The 13,712-nt window shown below is 45.0% G+C and overlaps 1 protein-coding gene across 3 annotated transcripts in view; it reads right to left on the bottom strand.

The window, feature by feature from the left end:
* Snx24 (sorting nexin 24) overlaps positions 1-13,712 on the bottom strand; it is a 153,024-nt gene that overhangs the window by 86,924 nt on the left and 52,388 nt on the right. The window contains exon 2 of one of the 3 annotated variants that reach the window (XM_076555249.1): positions 1,134-1,213. The exons of the other annotated variants lie outside the window; for them this stretch is intronic. The gene's annotated coding sequence lies outside the window, so the exon portion shown is untranslated. The remainder of the gene's footprint in view (positions 1-1,133; positions 1,214-13,712) is intronic. 3 annotated transcript variants of the gene reach the window in all.

The raw sequence follows: 13,712 nt of genomic DNA, 5'->3' as shown, positions 1-13,712 counted from the left end.
CTGAAATGAACAAGAAAAGAACTTCAAAAGGAACAGTGAAATCCAAAGCCGAGGGGCTGTGCAAAGAGAAGCAGCCCGGGAGATGAACTTGGGTGGGGGAGGTCTCAAGACAATGGGGAACAAAGCAAAGAACACCTAAAAGCCCTGGGGAGGTGCGGGGAGGCCTCGAGTTCCGAAGGAACTTTCTATTAGATTATTTTAAGTAACTTTCTCATCCTCAAAGCCAATCTGATCTCTGGTGATCTTAACTCCCCAACATTCTCTCTTTACAGCTCCTACTCCTTAATAGTAAATAGTGGCTTACTATTTCTCGAATAAACTGTCTCTCTGCCTTGAACCTATACGTTCTCCAGCCACCTGGCCTCAGTGCTGCATTCCTCGGTGAAAAACATACTCTTGAATGAATTACGCAACCACACACTTCCTGGAAAAGAACCAGTGAAGTTCAGTCTCACTGTTTCCGGCCTGGGCAGGTGGCTCTGGCAGTACAGGACTTGCTTTGCAAGCACAAGAACCTGAGTTCAATCACCAGACCCCAGGGAAACAGCAGGATGCTGGCACACACTTGTAAGGCAGGGGTGGAGACAGGCAGGTCTCCGGCGGGTGCTTACCTAGTCCACTTGGCCAGCTCCAGGCCGGTGAGAAAGCCTATCTCAGAAAAATAAGGTGGGTATCATTCCTGAGGATCATTGCCTGAGGTTGTTCTCTTGTGAGACACACACACACACACACACACACACACACACACACACACACACACACCTTAAAATCCTGTCACTGTGACAAGACATTGCTGCCCTACCCTAAATCCTGGAGTCTTGCCTTCAGCGTGTATTTAGTAAGCAGCACTTTTTCTGGGCAAGGCTGGGCTTCCGTGTAGAGATCTGCTCCAGCCCCCAAAGGAACAAGGAAGATGAGCCCACTCTAAGTGTATGGTAGTGGCACTAGGAGATGGAAGGAAAAGTACCTAGTGCCTAATGTCATCTAAATGCGCAGGCCTAGACAAGAAGGACCACCCCAGATTCACACCACGCTGCACAGCCAGGTGAAGGCAACTGTCTTCAGAGTATTCGCGTGCTTGGGTACCCATGCCTGGCATTTGTTTTCTTTTAAAGATATATTTATTTACTCACTTATTTATTGAGACAGGGTCTTGTTATGTAGCCTAGACTGGCCTTGGATTGGCAAGCCTCCAGCATCATCCTCCCACGTGCTGCAAGTACAAGATTATGTCACCATGGTTGGCTGGACCTGGCATTTAAATTCTCTCAACACTGCTAAAGAGACTCGGAAAACTTGGGTTCGAGTCCTACCTTCTCATTCACTGGTTACATGACCTTCAACGTCACTGAAGGTCTTTAAGCGTCAGCTTTTCGTCTGTTAGGGAAACAGAGTACACATCTCTGCGAAGATTTAAGTTGGTATTTATAAATCAGACTATGACACTTAATACATATGGTAAGTACTCCAAAAATAGTAAGTTTTATACTTTTCATGAACTAAGTATCCTTGAAATTTAGTCAATGACATTAAAATAATTTCAAATATCATTGATCAGGAGCTGGAGAGAGAACTCAGTGGTTAAGAGAGCCCCGCTCTTGCAGAGGAGCCGGGTTTGGTTCCCAGCCTCTGAGTGGGGCTATCCACAACCATCAGTAACTCCAGTTTCAGGGGATCTACTGACCTGTTCTGGGCTCCACGGGCATGCATACCTCCCCATACACATTCTCATTCTCTCTCTCTCTCTCTCTCTCTCTCTCTCTCTCTCTCTCTCTCTCTCTCTCACACACACACACACACACACACACACACACACACACACACACACACACGGCATACACTCATACACATAAACAAAAATAATCTTTAAAATAAAATATCACTTAACCAAATATATCTGAATGCATTTTTAAAGTTTTGTGTGTTTTTTTTCCTTCCTGTATTCAGTGTGTGGGCGCTCTCTCTCTTTCTTTCTTTCTCTCTCTCTCTCTCTCTCTCTCTCACACACACACACACACACACACACACACACACACACTCAGACACACACGTGGTAAGTCACAGTACAACTTACAGTAGACCAAGTTCTCTCCTTTCCCCACGTGGATCCCAGGAACTCAGGCCAGCAGGCTGAGCGGCAGGTACCTTTACCTGTTGAGCCAACTGGCGGGCCCCAGATGGTTTTGCTGTTTGCTTTTTTAATATTCATGCATTTATTCTCAGAATATACAAGCTTACCTTCTTGAAGAACAGAAAAAAGAAATTTCACTCCATGATTTAAAGATGGACACAGTCAGCTTACCCTGTCCCCATATCTTAAACAATGCCCTGGGGCAGGGATGCCTGGAGTGCACAGGACCCCATGGCATGGGGCGATGCAGAGTTCTAAAACCTCGGATCTATTCTATACTCCAAGTGGAAAACAATAACCAAAGTGACAGAGATGGCCACAGTCCTCACGGTGCCAGATCCCCTGGGTAACTTCAGCAACAATGTCACTGCGACAGAGTTCCACCCACCTCTGGGCTGCTGGAGGTCCCATCAGGTGGCCAGGCGTTTGTTCTGTCTAGAGGATAATGCTAAACAGTCACTCCATAAGCAGAACAGTCACCAAGCTGCACGGGGCAGCACTGAGCCAAACCCGTGGTAATCTGCTCGCCCTGCCTCCTACAGCATCTTCCTGGCCCTCAGCAGCCCTGCACGCAGGCCTTTGCCCTTGAAGAACTAAGGCCAGGGAGTCTGTTTGCTAAGCACCCCAGCACAAGACTGAGAACCTGGCAAAGAGCTATGAGGGTCTTAAAGAACAGCCCCCTCCCCCCCCAGCATCAAGGCACACCCTTAAATCCACGGAAGTGTCCTGTCATGCAAGAGTGGCTTCTTCCCAGAGCTTCTTGGTGAGATGCATCACCAGTGTGGCCCGGCTTCCTTCTCATGAAACCTGTGGAGTCTTTCTTGCCCCTGCTCCCTTTCTTCCAGGGTCTGCCTGCTCTCCATTGGGTCTCCATAGAAACTTGGCTGCCCTGGTTTCTGCTGCTGTAGGTTGATGCACACAATGAAGTCTGAACCCCATCAACTGTATCTGGTGCTTTTTTAAAGGTTTTTATTATTTTTAAGTGCACGCACGTGTGCATGCAAGCGAGCGATAGAGGATATGTATGTTTTCATAAGCTGTATACAAAGGCTGTGGAGGCCAAAGGGTAGAGCTATAGGTAGTGTGAACCCTTGGACGTGGGTGATGGATGCTGGGAACCTAAGTCAGGTCCTCCGTAAGAGCAGTATGCTCTCTTAGCCACTGAACCATCTCTCCAGCAGCCTGACCTTCTTTTTCTTCTTTTGTTTAATAGGTGGTATTGTGGAATATTCTTTTAACAGGGCAAAGATGTGTTACATTTGTTTATGCTGTGGAATATTACTTTAACTGTGTAAAGGTATGTTACTTCTGTTTATGCTGCATTTGTTTGATTATGTAAAGATATGTTGTATTTGTTTCACCTTGCCTGCCTAAGGCACCTGATTGGTCTAATAAAAAGCTGAACAACCTGCCAGTGGATGTCCACACAATCCAGAAGAGAATTTGACATTGCTGCTGCCACTGTTGCTGTTATAACAATGGCGCATACTGCTGCTACTGTTTCTGGGATTACCATTTCATAATTGCTTACTACAGCTAGCACAGTGGAGACCCTGGCAACAAAAGTAGCTACCACAGTTAGTTAATCTTTCATTCTATTGGGCATGATAAATTTAATTCAGTAGTTATATACATCTCGATTGGCTTTGAAAATTATAAATTTATAAACTCCAGTTCCAGTTGCTTTTGGGATACTATTTTACAAGGACTCCAACGAACAGTATGGCTCGTTAAGGAAGGGAATGGCTCAGTTGCCTTTATCCTACTAGCTATGGGTGAGATAGGACATCTGTTGGTCTTTTCTGTATCAAACACACAGATTGTAAGCCCAGTGCCACTTTGAGATCTTTGGCAGCAATTAACTATGCAGCTCACACATGATTGAGCCGGTATGATAATGAGTATTCAGAGACGGGTAATGCCTGGGGGCACTCACCAACCTAAGACAGAGCACCTGTATGGCCTGGGCAGGCGTCCCCATGACGGGTAAGCTGACCTGCTGATATCCCACGCAACCCAAGTCAGAAGCTCATTTTTTAATAAAAGGGGGACCTGCAGGGCCCTGGCCCCCCATTTTTGGGTAACTGTTGCCTTGCTTGCAGACCTTGACCTTGATGTCCTCCCAATGCTAATTCCCTGCCAGGTTCCACCCGCCTGAATGCTTAAGGGAAGTTCCTTGTCTGTGTATCCTGAATAACCGGCGTTAACAGCTTAGATGCAAGATTGTAAAACATCAGTAGCGAACTTCTGCCCTCCGGGGTCCTCCCATTGTGCTGTAAGCCTGTATTTAACCTCCTACCCCCTTCAAGAAATGACATTCGACATTTAAAATTTATATATATATATATATTTTAATTTTATATGTATATATATACATTATATATATAAAATTGAATGAATACTGAGAATGTAATCTATGAATATCACAAATGTGATTAATATCATGAGTGTAAGTAATGAATATCATGAATGTAATTTAAAAAATAAATAAAAAAAAGAAAAAAAAAGCTGAACAGCCAATAATAGCTAGGCAGGAGAAGGATACGTGGGACTGGTAGCCAGAGAAAATAAATAAGAGGAGAAAGCTAGGCTCGAGAAAAAGAAGAGGAAGAAAGAGGAGAGAACGAGGGACATGGCAAGAAATCAAGCAGATGCCAGACAGACAGACACAGAGAAGCAGTGAAAGTAAGACATACAGAAGTAAGAAAGGTAATAAGCCCTGAGGCAAAAGGTAGATAAAGAGAAACAGCTTAATTTAACTTAAGAGAGCAAACCAGAAATGTGCCAAAGCTAGGCTGAGCATTCATAACTAATAATAAGTCTCTGTGTGATGATTTGGAAGCTGGTTGGTGGGCCAAAAGAAACAGCCTGGTAGAAGGCAGTTGTAGTCAATGGAGGTATCTTCAGATATACCTCAGTGATTAATCTGAGGTCACTGTTCATGCCATCCAGATAACACTGTGCAGACTCTCTGACTCACTCTCTCTCTCCCTCTCCCTCTCCCTCTCTCTCTCTCTCTCTCTCTCCCTCTCTCCCCCTGCTCTTTCCAATCTTCTGCCACCTCTCTTCATTTCCATTGATCTCTTGCTCCACTGGCTCTCTGCACTCCTGATATCCCTGAGGGTCTCCCAGCATCTTCCTAAGTCCTTCCCTTTCCCCTCTCTTTGGGCATCGCCTGTCACTCTTCCACCTCCTGCTGCTGTGGCTTCAGACTTTCAGTCTCTTGCTGGGCTTTGGAGAGGAACTTGGACTCAGTTGCCTTTTCCTCCACAGTCCTTTCCTTGGCCAGAATTCCGGGAATAGTGACTGGGTCTCAGGTGTCTCCCCACCATGTTCATCCTCCTCCTCCTCAAGAGTCTCTGTCCTTCCAGGGTTTAAAAGATTTTCCTTGGTCAGGAGATAATCTTGCCATCATTTAAATTCAAGGTCCTTTGTCCTGTCCGGGTCCATCCTTGTCTTGATCTCTGTCCCTTTCTCTCATTCTCTGTATCATTGTGCACTCACTCTCTTTCTGTAGACTTGGAACAGGGAGAGAAGCCTGGTGGCTACCTCCTCCATGGCTCCCGATTCACTGATGCCTCTTCCTCTTTTTAGATGCAGAACACTTCTGGTCTCTATCTTGTTCTGCCAAGACGCTGGGATAGCTTCCTTTCCTCCTTGGAAGGTGCATCTGGGTCCTTTTGGTCAACCAACTCTCCTGCCACCAGCCTGCACCCAGACCACTTACCGTAGCCTCCATTCACCATCCTCTATGTTTCCAGATCACTGAGGAGGACCTTGAATGGATTTTACTAGTTTGCTGTTTGTTTCAGAGTCTTATGGAACCCAGGTTGGCCTCAGATTTATTATGTGAAAGATGACAGTGGATTTCTTGTCCTCCTGCCTTTACCTCCCAAGTTCTGGGATTCCAGGCTTAAGGCATCATCCCTGGTTTTATGTGGTGCTGGGATCTAACCCTGGGCTTCCTGCTTGCTGGGCAAGCACTTTGACCACGAGCTATAGTTCCAGTCCTGAATGTTTCTGTGGCAATAGGAATCTAACCAGAATTCTCGAAGCAGCAGCAGCAGCAGCAGCAGCAGCAGCAGCAGCAGCAGCAGCAGCAGCAGCAGCAGCAGCAGCGACACACGCCTTTAATCCCAGCATTCGGGAGGCAGAGCCAGGAGGGGATCTCTGTGAGTTCAAGGCCAGCATGGGCTACAGAGTGAGTTCCAGGGAAGGAGCAAAGCTACACAGAGAAACCCTGTCTCAAAAAAAAAAAAAACCAAAACAAAACAAACAAACCAAAAAAGATAATTCTACATGTGGAATAGATAGCCTTTTTTTATAATTTAACATTCTGGATAGCAGAACATTCACAAGGACAGAAAAGCAAGTGCTCCTCACACCCCGCTCTTCCCAGACAAGGTCTTGACCTACACTCCCCAAGGTCCCCACTGGTCACCCAACTTCCCACTGTGCTTTGCGAGTATCCGAACAGTCCGTCTTGGGTCTATCCTCGACAGACACAGCAGTCAGCGCTCAGCCTGCTCCTCCTCTGGCTTTGCCATTGGGCTGCAGCCGGGGCAACTTCCTGTATCTGGGCGCAGACTTTCCTTCCCATTGCTGCATGAACAATGACAGAGTTAATGTTTGGGGGGCTACACCTTTTGGTGACTGACCACTACTTCTAATCGTAATTTAAGCAACGAGTGGTAGAGAAAATGGCTAGAAAAAAATATTTTCATTTGCCTTAATTTTCCTTTTGCCAAAACCTAATTATTTTTGGAATGTTTTATACAAATCACATAATCACTGGGCTACAACTTAAAACTGCATTTTTTTTTCTTAAATTATTTAGAAACATCTGCTCCGTGGTCTTTTACACGTAACAGGATCATCTCCTTTGTGTTCATGCTGGAAACATGCGGGCTGCTACAGTATCCTATCAGTTACCCCAAGGAGATGTCAGCTGTCACCTGCGTCTGTGGCAGTGATTTTGCTCTTCTGCCTCTGCCCACTGCGGGTGAGCTAGCTGTCAAGTTCCTAGTTTCTGACGTGCATTTACATCACTCAACGACATCGGACAGCAGCGAAAGGCCACAGAAAACTGCTTATTGATCAGAGCAAAACTAGTTGACGGAACAGATGAGGTTGTATCACAGAGATGTGGCCACATTCAGGTGATGACATTTGCTCCCCGCACACAGGAGCCTAATGGAATACAACTTCATTATATCATGCCACTTGCGCTTACAGCCTGGGGCCCGGCTCCTGACTGTTTTGTCTATGTGGTGATGAGGACAATCTCCTTGTGCTGGTTTCAATGTCTTACCACCCCGTAAGACATTCATGAGCACTTGCAAACTACCTGTGACTCTGTCCGGACAAATATACCAAAAGACATTGAAGTCTCAATCTCACCCAAACCTAATTGCACTGTCCTTTAAAAAAAAAAAAAATAGAATTACCATTTAGTGAGCTATCACTACCTAGGTGAAAACTTTGATATCAGTGTGCAAAGAAGTTTAAATGTTTCAGGATCCCCCCTCCCCGCCCCTGCTTTATGGCACTGTCAGGAAAACAAACAGAAATTGTTAAGTTGGATACAGTTGGAATCTGCTTATAAACAGAACTTAATTGTTTCTCAAGAAGCAAGACATCAGACTAAGGCCCTCGGCCGACAGATTGTTCCTTCTGGTTTCCGAGATAATAGCGCCCACCACTTCCCCTTTCCATTGCCAAGGCAGCTACGTGGCTGTGAATCAGTTAAGAATCAGTTCAGGTCTGCAATGGGTGCCATTAAATCACAGCAGACTGCCCAAAGGGAAGAAAGAAGGCGCAATTGGGATGTACTTGCTGGCCCTCTGGCTCCTGCATGAAGGAACAGGAAGGCGCTCCCCTGGGAGCCATCTGCCTTTTACCTTGACTCCTCAATTGCTCCCTTGAGAAATGGCCCCATGCTACGAATCCCCACATCACCTTCATAACTTGGCCACATCTGCATCCTACCTGGATTTAAGATTTTTCCTTTGAAGTGACTTTTTGCTCCAATATGATCTAAAGACAACGCTATGTTACAACCAGATAAAGGAAGCCAATATCACTTGCCATAATTAGAAGGTAAGAAAAGAGGAACAGTTTTAAAGTATGCTTCTCGCTGAAGTCTCTGGACTGGAGCTGGCTCTTTGTTAAGAGAGATTAGCAGTGTCAAGTAAAGCTTTGGGAGACATTGTTTGTTTGTTTGTTTGTTTGTTTGTTTGTTTGTTTGTTTTATGTGAGTGGAGAAAAGACATGGGATGAGGAGATAAATGCAAACAGAGTAACTGTCTTCTTGTGATTCTATGTTGCGCAAGGTCTAGGCACCGCTTGAATCATTTCCTGAGCACTGAGCCTGCGTGCAAGCCGGGAGCTGGTGTCCTGCAGATGGGACACTACTGCCAGGGCTCCCATCCTGCCCTGCTCAATAACCCTGCCACACTACGAGGCACTTAACCCTGTGCCTCTCCTCCTCCTCGTCGTCTGTAAAGACTAAGTTAATAGTACTGAACTGCAGGGAGCTATTCCAAGAAATAAATGACATTATGGGTGTAAAGTGCCTGGCACTAAGAAAATGTTGAGTGAATGTGAGCATTTATCATTAATTTCTTCCTCTTTCCTTCTATAGACCTCGTTTTACAAAAACAAACAGGAGAGAGAGGCCGAAGAAACCCGGACTCACTCCAGCCACCTCCTTGCTAGTCAAGATCAAACTTTGTCCCATTGCTTCAAGCAAAGATCATCCTTACCTCTGACGACACCTGTTAAAGCCCAGCTTCATGCGCTGCGTCTAGATCCACCCCTCAGCCACAGAGCCCTGGGAAGAGTATGGCTAAGCTACCTCTGGGGCATTCTCAGGACCAAGCAAAAGCACCCAAAGACATCAAGCAAGGAGTGAGGCTGGCTGAATGAACACAGCCTCACGCTTCCCAAGGCCACAAGCCAGCATGGGCAGGATCGTGGGGGACGTTTAAGTAGATCTGAGTAAGAGACACTAGATATGACTTGTGACCATTTTTTTTTCCCCTTATGGCACCAGCACAGATAACAAAGAAAGGTGCAGTGTGTTTATTTCAAACATATTAAACTGTTTGAGAGATACTGTGAATTTTGAATTTTCACAAATCCTACCGTTTAATGTAATTTGCTTCAGTCTTTGTATTCTGAGATAACTAGGATAAAATCTTCCTTCTCAATTACCCAGCCCAAAACACACGTGTTAGCCCCTTTGCACACTTAGGGCTTCCAAATACTTGGGCTTTGTGCGCTTGGTCTTCTAGCTGGAAAAAAAAATTGACTGGGGCCAGACTCATGCAGCTGTCCTCATCCTATCTAGACTCACACCTCGCAAGGAAAATGACCGGCACGAAGAACAATCTTTATAAAATGGGCAACGAGAAGAGGACAGTGTGGTGGGACCCAGGCTGAGCCAAGTGCAGGGTGGTGAGCAGTGAGAGTGACTGGGCATCATGGCTGGCTGCAGCCAGTCCAAGCTCGCTGCTTTTATCTGCCCACGACTATCAAGACTTCACGTCAATTCGGGTAAGTTATACGATCACACTAAGAGTGCAGAAGAACTCTCCACACACGCAGCTTCGACACTCACCAGAGTCCTTTGTGTTTACTGCAAGAGTCTACGGCCCACTGCTTTGCTTTTCAAATATTTGTTTGTAGGTATGTGCACATGTGTGTGCATCAATTTATGGGCAGCACAAGTGTGCGTGTGCCCACAGAAGCCAGAGGGCATCGAATCCCCTGGAACTGGAGTTACAGTCAGTTGTGACCTAGCTGATGTGGGTGCTGGGAACTGAACCCAGACTAAGGCTAACGGTTTTATACATGTGTGTTCTTATAGACACACCTTTTTGGCCCGACTCTTTGTTGTTACTGTCTCCCATGCCTAATGAGTGAGTGCCTTACCAGATGATGGCAGATACTGAACTGTGGTTGAATGATTACTTGATACAGTCAGGAGTCATCGGACTGTAATTTACCAGGGAGACCTAAGTGAATGTCTTCAACAGGAAGGCAAGGCGGTGATTTGTTTGGTGTCAAACACACATTTGAGTTTTTAAGTAATGTTTATACACATGAAAAGCATGGTCATAGTGTGAGCTATGATAGCAGTAATAGCTGAGTAAGAAATGAAAAGGCCCTTCAACCAGTCCTAAGTCAGGCAAACCTCCAGTCAAGAGGTCGAGTCCTCCTGCTTTATCCTGACTGCTTTGGGCTGTAGGCAGCAGCAGCCCCTCCTGATCAAAAGGTAAGGATCTAGCTAGTCTCCCACAGTCTTCTGCCAGGGGCTGGGGCCTCCTGCTGTGCCCTGGCCGAATGCACCCAACTATGGGTATTAACTATCCCACATGCCATTTCCCAGATCCCCGACCCCATCGCCCTTCACCTACCAAATAAATAAAAAAAGTCAGCAAGACTAGAACATCTTCAAACAAAAACTCCCAGCCCAACATGTCTACCTTCAGCCCATTTTTACAGGCACATTCACTGAGAGCCCTGAGGCCTTAAGAGTAACTCTAATCAGAAGCATCTATACTCTAACCTTCTCCTTCTCCTTCTCCTTCTCCTTCTCCTTCTCCTCCTCCTCCTCCTCCTCCTCCTCCTCCTTCTCCTTCTTCTTTTTTTTTTTAAAAGTTAAATTCTATGGAATTTAATTCAAAGTCAAAAGGAAAACTAATTCTGAATTTATTATGAGTGAAGATCACTTTGCTTTCTGGGTTGATTTACTCTATTGGTCCAAGTTAATTCACAAGACTTATGTTTATTTTATGTCTCTAAGTGTTTGCCTACGTGTATGTATAAGTGCTGTGTGTGTGTATCTGGTGCCCATGGAAGCCAGAAGAGGGTGTCAGATTCCCTAGAACTGGAGCTGCAGGGGGTTGTGGGCTACCACATGGTGCTAGGACATGGACCCAGGCCCTCCTCCAAGAGTTGTAAGGCTCTTAACCTCTGAGCCATCTCTCTAGTCCTAAGGGGTGTGTGAGTGTACACAACATATGTATGTACATACACATGTCTTGGGTTTTTTTTTGTTTGTTTGTTTGTTTTTTTTTAATGGTTTTTCAAGACAGGGTTTCTCTGTGTAGCTTTAGAGCCTGTCCTGGAACAGGCTGGCCTTGAACTCACAGAGACGTACCTGCTTTTGCTTCCCGAGTGCTGGGATTAAAGGTATGTGCCACCACCCCCTGGTTGCATCTTAGGTTTTTTTTTTGTTTGTTTGTTTTTTGAGACAGTTTCTCTACATATCCCTGGCTAAACTGGAAATCACAGAGACCCTCTATTGTCTGCCTCTGGAGTGCCTGGATTAAAGGGATACACCGCCATGCCCAGCCCACATAACTAATTTTAAAGAGTATACTGACCAGGGACTAAATACATTAAGTTAAATTATCCAATGACTACATAAATTACCAATAAAAATATGTATAATACAGAAGGAAACTGTAAGTACAATTTTTCAATCCTAAGAGTTTGCAGCTATCTGTTTGTTGAGAAGGCACTTAAACCGTTGTTGACTTACAGTAATCAACATACTTTCTAGGTAGTCCATTGGGTGGCTGTTTTACTTCAACAACCCATCATTTTCAAGCTCCCCCTGCTTGTAGTGTTTAAAACTGTGCTATAAAATCAGCCTGAATGTGCACCAATTGATGAACAGATAAAATGTGGTTCGTATACATCGAGGGAATACAATCCTGCCATAAAATCTCCCCCTGCCATTTGCAACATCATAAACAGAACTGAAGACGGTTATGCTCGGGGAAATCAGGCAGGAGCTCAATGACAGGGCCGCATGATCTGACTCCTCTGGACTCTAAAGGACTTGATCCCAGGCTGGGGATGGAGCTCAGCTGGTAAAATGCTTGCCTAGCATGCAAGGAGCCCCGGGTGCCGTGCCCAGCACACACAACCTGTAATGGGGGCACATCCACCAATCCTAGCACAAGAGAGACGGAAGTAGGAATGTATGAAGGACAAAGCCCTCCTCCGCTGTGTAGTCCACAACCATGAGACTTGTCTCTAAATAATTAATTGCTTAAAATTTTTATCCTAAGGAACTTGAGAACAGACAGTGGTTACTGGAGCCCAGGGGAGGTCGTGGGGAGGGAAGGATAAAACGGACTAGTCAATGGGTACAAAGCTACAGGCACAAAAAGCCCTGCTATATCATTAACCAGTACAGAGGACAACATATGCTCCAAAAAAGATACATGAATGGAAACATCCCATAAATACAAATAATTGTTCTATTTCATTAAAAAAAATTAATATTTATTTCATGTGTTCAAGATCTCGTGTGTGTGTGTGTGTGTGTGTGTGTGTGTGTGTGTGTGTGTGTGTTCTCATGTGTTTGAGGCCAATCTGGTCTACCTAGTGAATTCCAGGTTAGCCAGGGCTACATAGTAAGACCCCATCTCCAAATATATATACAATTAAAGAATTTATGAGGACTATGAAATAGACATCAGATATCCTATCTCCACTAGAAACAATTAGCTTCAAATATACCCACAAATGTTTTTTAAAAATATTTTCAGCTGTAGATCCTGTGTACAACAATCCTGACCAGTCACTGGTGCCACGGTGGCAAGTCTGTTATGGGAGTAACCAACTCCTCTCTGATTGGATTTGAGGTCCGCTCACAGGAGAGAATTCACACCTGGTACTGTAAACCTCGTCAAAAGCCGATGGCTGGGCAAGTCACAGTGCCTAGTGAAGTCCCCAAAGTCACGGCTACTGTTTGTGTCTGTGAAACTGCCTATGAATAAATACACTTGTGCCTATAGATTAGGTGCTCCATCAGCTTGGGTCAGAAAAGTTTAGTTTTGGAAAAGTCATAACTACAAAGGCTTATTTATCGTTGGCCAAAGTGCTGATAATAGGAGACAGTTGAATGCTTAACTATATGTGGGACATCCATAACACTCCCTCCAAAGCTCAGGGAGTTTCTTGAAGAAGAGTTGGAAAGAACATAAGAGCCAGAGGAAGGGGTGGGGAAGAGGTGGGGAACATGGATTTCCAGGCATGATGTGGTTTGAATTCACACCAGCAGTGATTACCCACACCACACAATTATTTGTATAAGATTGGGCCTGTCAATATCCTGCCATGGAGTGAGGAGGAGCTCACAGGACTCATGGTTGATGGGAGAGGGAGAGACATTATCTTTCATTTTAAATATTTTTATAAGCATATATTAATTATATATAACAATGGGCTTTATTATGACATTTTCATACATGTACATAATATAGTCACATCCCATTTCTAGTAATCCCCTGCCTCTTCCCAACTACCTCCTTCTACTTTTGTGTGTGTGTGTGTGTGTGTGTGTGTGTGTGTGTGTGTGTGTGTGTGTGTATGTGTATGTGCGCACGCGCATGCAGATGCTGGTAAGGTACCCACTGTCCTGTAAACAAATCCTCACTACAGTCCTGTAAGAACTGCCAACGAAGCACACTGGGTCATTAAAAAGAAAAAAAAAGACATGAAATGAATATGACCAAAATACATTATGTATGGAAATGTATGGAATGGTCACAATAAAACC

This window comes from Peromyscus maniculatus, chromosome 19 (assembly GCF_049852395.1).
Source record: "Peromyscus maniculatus bairdii isolate BWxNUB_F1_BW_parent chromosome 19, HU_Pman_BW_mat_3.1, whole genome shotgun sequence".
In the NCBI taxonomy this organism is placed as follows: domain Eukaryota; kingdom Metazoa; phylum Chordata; class Mammalia; order Rodentia; family Cricetidae; genus Peromyscus; species Peromyscus maniculatus.
This window is presented reverse-complemented; position numbering and strand designations above follow the sequence as displayed.